At 40.1% G+C, this 6,069-nt stretch overlaps 1 non-coding gene across 1 annotated transcript; it reads right to left on the bottom strand.

Moving 5' to 3' along the window:
- Positions 1 to 4,080: 4,080 nt before the first annotated feature.
- On the bottom strand, positions 4,081 to 4,213 carry LOC127675888 (small nucleolar RNA SNORA16B/SNORA16A family). The gene has a single exon (XR_007975569.1). It is a non-coding gene; the product is annotated as a small nucleolar RNA SNORA16B/SNORA16A family (small nucleolar RNA).
- Between the last annotated feature and the right edge of the window lie 1,856 nt (positions 4,214 to 6,069).

Genomic DNA, 6,069 nt, shown 5'->3' with positions numbered 1-6,069 from the left:
GCACGCATGCATAGGGCAGAGGGATACTTTGTGAAGTTGGTTCCCTCCATCCACCTTTATGTGGTTCCAGGAACCTAACTCAGGTTGTTAGGCTTGTGTGTCAGGTGTTGAACTGGCCCTGTAGCCTTCCATTCTTATGCTGGTTGAATGATGGTCGGATGATTCTAGGACCTAGAGTACTTGATTCGGACAAATTGAGAAACTTACAGAGGAGGGAAGCCACATGTCAGAGTGGTCATCTCCGATCTAGTACTTCTTGTCCACGTAGTACTAGACAAGTGGACATCAAGTGCGTTATTTGAGTCATGTATTTTTCTAGGCTTTGGAAATATCATAGGAATTTCAGAGTGTTCTGTTCCATATGGGTTGTTAGTTAAGTGTGTCTCCTTCATTCAGCCATTGGTAGTAATTTGGAACTCTGAATGTGGAATAACAGTTTATGAGGAACACGGGAATGTTTAATGCCATTTATCTTTCAGTAATTCTCCCTCCCCACTCCTCCCCCTTCTCGAGTGTGTGTATGTGTGTGTGTTCGCATGTACACATGCACATGCTATAGTTTACCTGTGAAAGTTAAAGGGAAACTGTGGAGTGGGCTCTCTCCTTCCACCACGCTTTCTGGGGATAAAACTGAGGTTGGGAAGCTCAAGGCAAGCACTTTACAGCTAAACTGCCTTCCCTTGCCAGCCCTCTCTTTTACTTAGCACAATGCTAGTAAAACTCTCACAGGATATTCAGACAGGCGAATTCCTAGCAGATGGTTCTTATCTTTGACATTGTGTGTGAGGGGTCAGAGTGAAACATTGGAGTTTAGTTCAATTCCTGGGGCTTCCATTTTCCTCTGCCTTCTTTGGAAATCATTTCCTGGTGTTCTAATTCTGTATCTTGCCAAGTAGCAAAACACTAGGAAAACCCCCGGAAGTAGCTTGTGGTTAAGTTTCAAGTTTTTTGGCTCTTATCCAAACACTCATGAGCTTCATTTGTGTTCACATATAAGAAAAGCCAACCCAGATCTCCTAATAATGCTTTATTTAGTACTTAAACTTTAATTGCGGGGTATAAATGATACCATTAGGAACCGATATCAATACTAATGCCACCTATATTATTATTTACTCGGCTGAAAACTAAGCTTGTTGAAATATATTTATTAACGCTGCACCCTAGAACTACACATTTAAAGCTTAATTCTGTGGCTGTTCTTGAATTCTCGGCATACTGTGGTGTTGAGGAGGCTTCTTAGCCTGAGATAAGTTCATTATTAAATTCAAGTGATGTGTTAGGGCATTTTTTTTCAGGTCACAAAAACAAGCTATTTTATTCAAATGATGAGACACTCCTTATGAAATTCTTTTAACCAGCAAACAGTTAAATTTGGCATCTATGATGTATACACTTTGCTCCTTAGCAAAGTAACATGTACTTTATTCATTCTGTCGATTTCTCTTTCTGCCGTGGCTACTGTTTGTCACTAACAGCTAGCTTTTGTGAAGTTAATAAATGTGCATAATAAGGACATAAAGGTATGGAGAAGTAATACTGTAATCCTTTTGTTTGGATAATCAGTCTAATGTATGCAAATTAAACCTTATTAGTACTAGGGTTTTGTGTCTGCTTATCAAAATGTGCCATTTTCATGAAAATTGGAAGTCCATTATATAAAGTTATTATTAACAATCATTTAGGAATTATATACGGTATGCAAATTAAAGTTGATTACAACTAATTAAGGGCTTTCTTTGTTATTTGACCTTGTCTGCTTTTTATGTAAATATGTTTCTTTTGGTCTGGCATATTTTTAGACTCAGAAAAGTATATTAAGACAAGTTACATTATGTATTTTTTAATATATCTTTGTGTTGCCATTGTCTGTGCCCCTCACTTCACAGAGGCACATATGATATGTTCGAGCCATGCAGCTCACTGTTTGGAGATAGCTCCCTAGGTGAGGAGAATCTCAGAAACAGAAAACAATCAAATCTCCCAAGTCTCCTCAGTACGATTCATGGAAAATGAGCACAAACCCAGTATTTCACATAAACAGGCTTCAGGCCACAATACCCCTTTTCCACTATTTATTGACTTCAGTCAATCTTGAGTTATGGAGTTCTAAACAGGGCTAAGTGATCATTACTCACTTCCAAGATAATCTTGCAAACACAATTGTTTGTTATCTGTGAAGGCATTCCACTAAAGATTAGTGACTTCATCATGGAAAGCATAACAAGTCAGTACTAATGGCTTTCAAAAGAAGTACATGTTCCCTATGAAATGAAATGTTCTCAGCAGCTGGAGAGGAAACAATGAGAGTAAAAATTGTTTTCCTTCACATTTATTCTCTCTCTGTTTCTCTCTGTGTGTCTCTGTCTGTCTCTCTGTCTCTCTGTCTCTGTCTCTCTCTTTCTGTGTATGTGTGTGTGTGTGTACGATGGCTTGCATGTAGAGACTAGAGAACAACTTGTGGCAGTTCTCTCCTCCCATGTAGCTTTCAGTGACTGAACTGGAGCCACCACATTTGTTAGTTACTGCCATTACCTGCTGAGCCATCTTGCTGGCTTACGATTGTGACTTAATTTTTTTTTAGATAGATTTTATTTTATTTGTATGAATGTTTGTCTGTTCAAATATATGTGTACCATGTGTGCCTGGTGTGAGTGGCAGTTAGAAGAGGGCATCAGATTCCCTGGAACTGGAGTTGTGATGCTGCCATGTGGATGCTGGGAATTGAACCCCAGTCCTCTGCTCTTGACACCCCAAACATCTCTTAGCTACCTGGAGTGAGACTTTTAAACACTTACATCTTTTATTTAGTGCAGTTTTTATAGCTACTGTGGTCAACAATGTGATTTAGTACTGTGGTTTAAGAAAAGAACTCTGAGGTACTTGTTTTAACTCTGGAATAGAAAAGACCTGCTAACCTATAGTGTTCAAGTACCTTAGAGTGTATGGGCTTGAAAAAGAATGGGAAAGTAAAGAGCCTGAGGAAAGATGTCAAATGGGCTCAGGAATGTTGCTCAGTGGTGGAGTGCTTGCCTAGCAATGCATGAAGCCCTCAGTTGGATCCCCAGCACCATAGAAATTGGACCTGGTGGCATGAGCCATTATTTAGTAGGCAAAGGCAGGAGGGTCAGAAGTTCAAGGTTATCATTAATGACACAGTGAGCTCAAGGCCAACTGTGGCTACCTGAGATTCTGTCTCAAAGTAAAACATAATACAGAACAAAATGTCAGCATTTTTTCAAGAGTAGGGGAAAATAGGTAGTATCTATGTGTTACAAAAGGGAAATGGATCAGGGCAGTGCTGTCATACACCTTTGGTCCCAGCACTTGGGAGGTAGAGGCAGGCAAATGTCGGAGTTCAAGACCAGCTTGGTCTACAGAGTGAGTTCCAGGACAGCAAGGGATACCCTGTCCAAACAAACAAACAAACAAACAAACAAAAAGCAAAAACAAACAAAAAGGCAAAAGTGGTTCAACAGCTAAGGGTGTTGTCACCAAAGCTGACAACCAAACTCCATTTCTGTAACCTCCATGGAGGAAGGAGAGAGCCAGATTTTGCAAACTGTCTCCTGATTGCCATTTGTTCTCCTTGGAGCATGTATGACTGGCCCACATACACATATGCAGGAAAGAAATTTTAAGGTGAAAAAATGGCAAATGAGAAACTAAGAACTGTACTACCACTCATTTTATCTAAATTATGAAGTTATATTTTTATTTTTCTAATTGGAAAAATGATAGTTTAAATTTTAAAAATACCATTTGAATTCTCATTTCACTTTTTTTTTAATGCCAATGCAATGATCTATAATGATCTTAACATTGTCTTGCATCTGGTCCTCAGAAGCATAATGATCTGGTTGGCTTTAGCTTACAGGGCAGTTACCCAAAGCACTGCTATGTGCTGCTAGAGGTTTCCAGGGTGAACATAGTTGCAACTGCCCCTTTATGCTAGCTCTTAGGCTCAAAAATGCTTCTGAAAGACCTATTCTGCTAACCCCACGTTTGAGACTCAACATTTGTAGAGCGTATTCAGTGTTAACAAACATCTCTGGCCACTTCTCAGAAATGTCAAGATGGAACTGTCTTTCCCCAGAACCTTAGATGTGTTACTGCAAATGGAACCAGGACAGTTAAGGCAAACTGTTACTTGGGGCTTGTTTTTGACCACATCAGCCACGTGGAAGCAGCAGGAGCTTTGATAAGGGCTGCCACTTGAATTCTTTTGAAAGGAATTGGAAGCAACATTTAAACAAATCTTTTCTTTGCCTCCTACCACTGGGCGTGTGCCATGGTCCAAGTGTGGAGATCAGAAGACAACGTTCAGGAATCAGTTCTGTCCTTCCTCAATTTAGGTCTCAGGACCTGGTGGCAAATGCTCTTACACACTTAGCCATCTCACCAGCCACAAAAGCAACCTTCAATTAAAGAATAAATACTTGGGGTTGGAGAGATTGCTCAGTGATTAAGAGCCCTTACTACTATTACAAATGACACGGGGTTTAATTCCTAGCACCTACATGGCAGCTTACAACTATCTGTAACTTCAGTTTCAAGGAATATGACATCTCATGTGACCTCTGACGGTACCAGGCATGCACATTGTGTGCATACATACAAGTAGGCAAAACATAAAGCATTGATAAGCATAAAATAAAATAAATCTAAAAATGAAAAGTGTTACATAAAGACAGAAAAGTATGCATTACATAAGTGTGCAGCTTATTACATTTTTACAAGCCTGCTACTCTGAAGTAATTAGGACTCAGATTAGAGGTTGCACATTAAGTCTGGTGTGGTGGCACAGGCCCTAACTTTTAGCACTTAAGGCAGATGCAGGCAGATCTCTGTGAATTCAAGCCCAGCCAGGTATATATAGTGAGGTCCAGGACAGCCACATCTATGTGGAGAGACCCTGCCTCAAAAAAAAAAAAAAGGCGAGAAGTGGCACATTAATAACGTCACAGGAGTCTATCTATCTATCTGTCTGTCTGTCTGTCCATCCGTCCATCCATCCATCCATCTATCTATCTATTTATAAATTAGGTGACAGGATGGTTATATACAGGTCCCTTTCTAATATCTGTTAGGGGAAAAAATATCTGCACCACACTGAGAAGGCCAAACCTCTATATGTTATCCATCTCTCATTTTATTTTTTTGGTTTTTCAAGACAGGATTTGTGTAATCTTGGCTGTTCTGAACTAGCTATGTAGACCAACTGGCCTTGAACTCACAGACCCAGAGCGCTTTGGTTAAAGGCCTCTGCCACTGTCTTGGAAGCTTTATGCTTCAATGTTTTTTTTTTTTTTTTTCTTTTCTGGAAAGTGCAGGAAAATCAAGAAGAGGCTAAGTTCTTACCTTTTTCTGAGGCCATAGGAATCCCCACATGGAATATCAGTTCCAGGCCACTGTGCCCTCTAGAAAGGATGCAGATATGCACCTGGGTTGCATAAGATGCTTAAAGTTTTCATAAGGAGTCTCCCAGCTTTTAGCTATCTCACTATTTCATCGTCTTTCCTACTGTAGCTGTCTAGCCAGTGTCTTCCTCCCAGTACAGGAAAGCATTCATCATTTTTTGCTTTTACTTTGGTTCCTTTGCTCAGTATAATAGAACACAGTACTTTTGCCAGACTCCATTGTAGGTGGTGGTTTTAATGAACTATTTTTTGTTGTTCTGTTCCCCAAATAAGCAAAACTTGTTCTTTTCAGGGCCAAATGTGTCCAGCCAAAGTCCACAAACCATTATGGAGTTCTTGTGTTTTCTCAAGAACAAGGTTTTCTGATAGTTCCAGACATTTCTTTGCCCTAAGCAATATGGGATTAGATTTTGGAATTCCAAACTCCAAAGATATTTAAAAATCCCTGTTTGTGCTGGTTGGTGGTGGCCAACACCTTTAATCCCAGTACTTGGGAGGCAGAGACAGGGAGATCTCTGTGAGTTCCAGGCCAGCCTGGTCTACAGAGCAAGTGCAGAACAGCCAGAGCTGTTACACAGAGAAACTCTGTCTGGAAAAAGCTAGGAAAAAAAAATCCCCATTTGCACTATAGCTCAGTAGGTGCAAGTGG

This window comes from Apodemus sylvaticus, chromosome X (assembly GCF_947179515.1).
Source record: "Apodemus sylvaticus chromosome X, mApoSyl1.1, whole genome shotgun sequence".
NCBI lineage: Eukaryota > Metazoa > Chordata > Mammalia > Rodentia > Muridae > Apodemus > Apodemus sylvaticus.
This window is presented reverse-complemented; position numbering and strand designations above follow the sequence as displayed.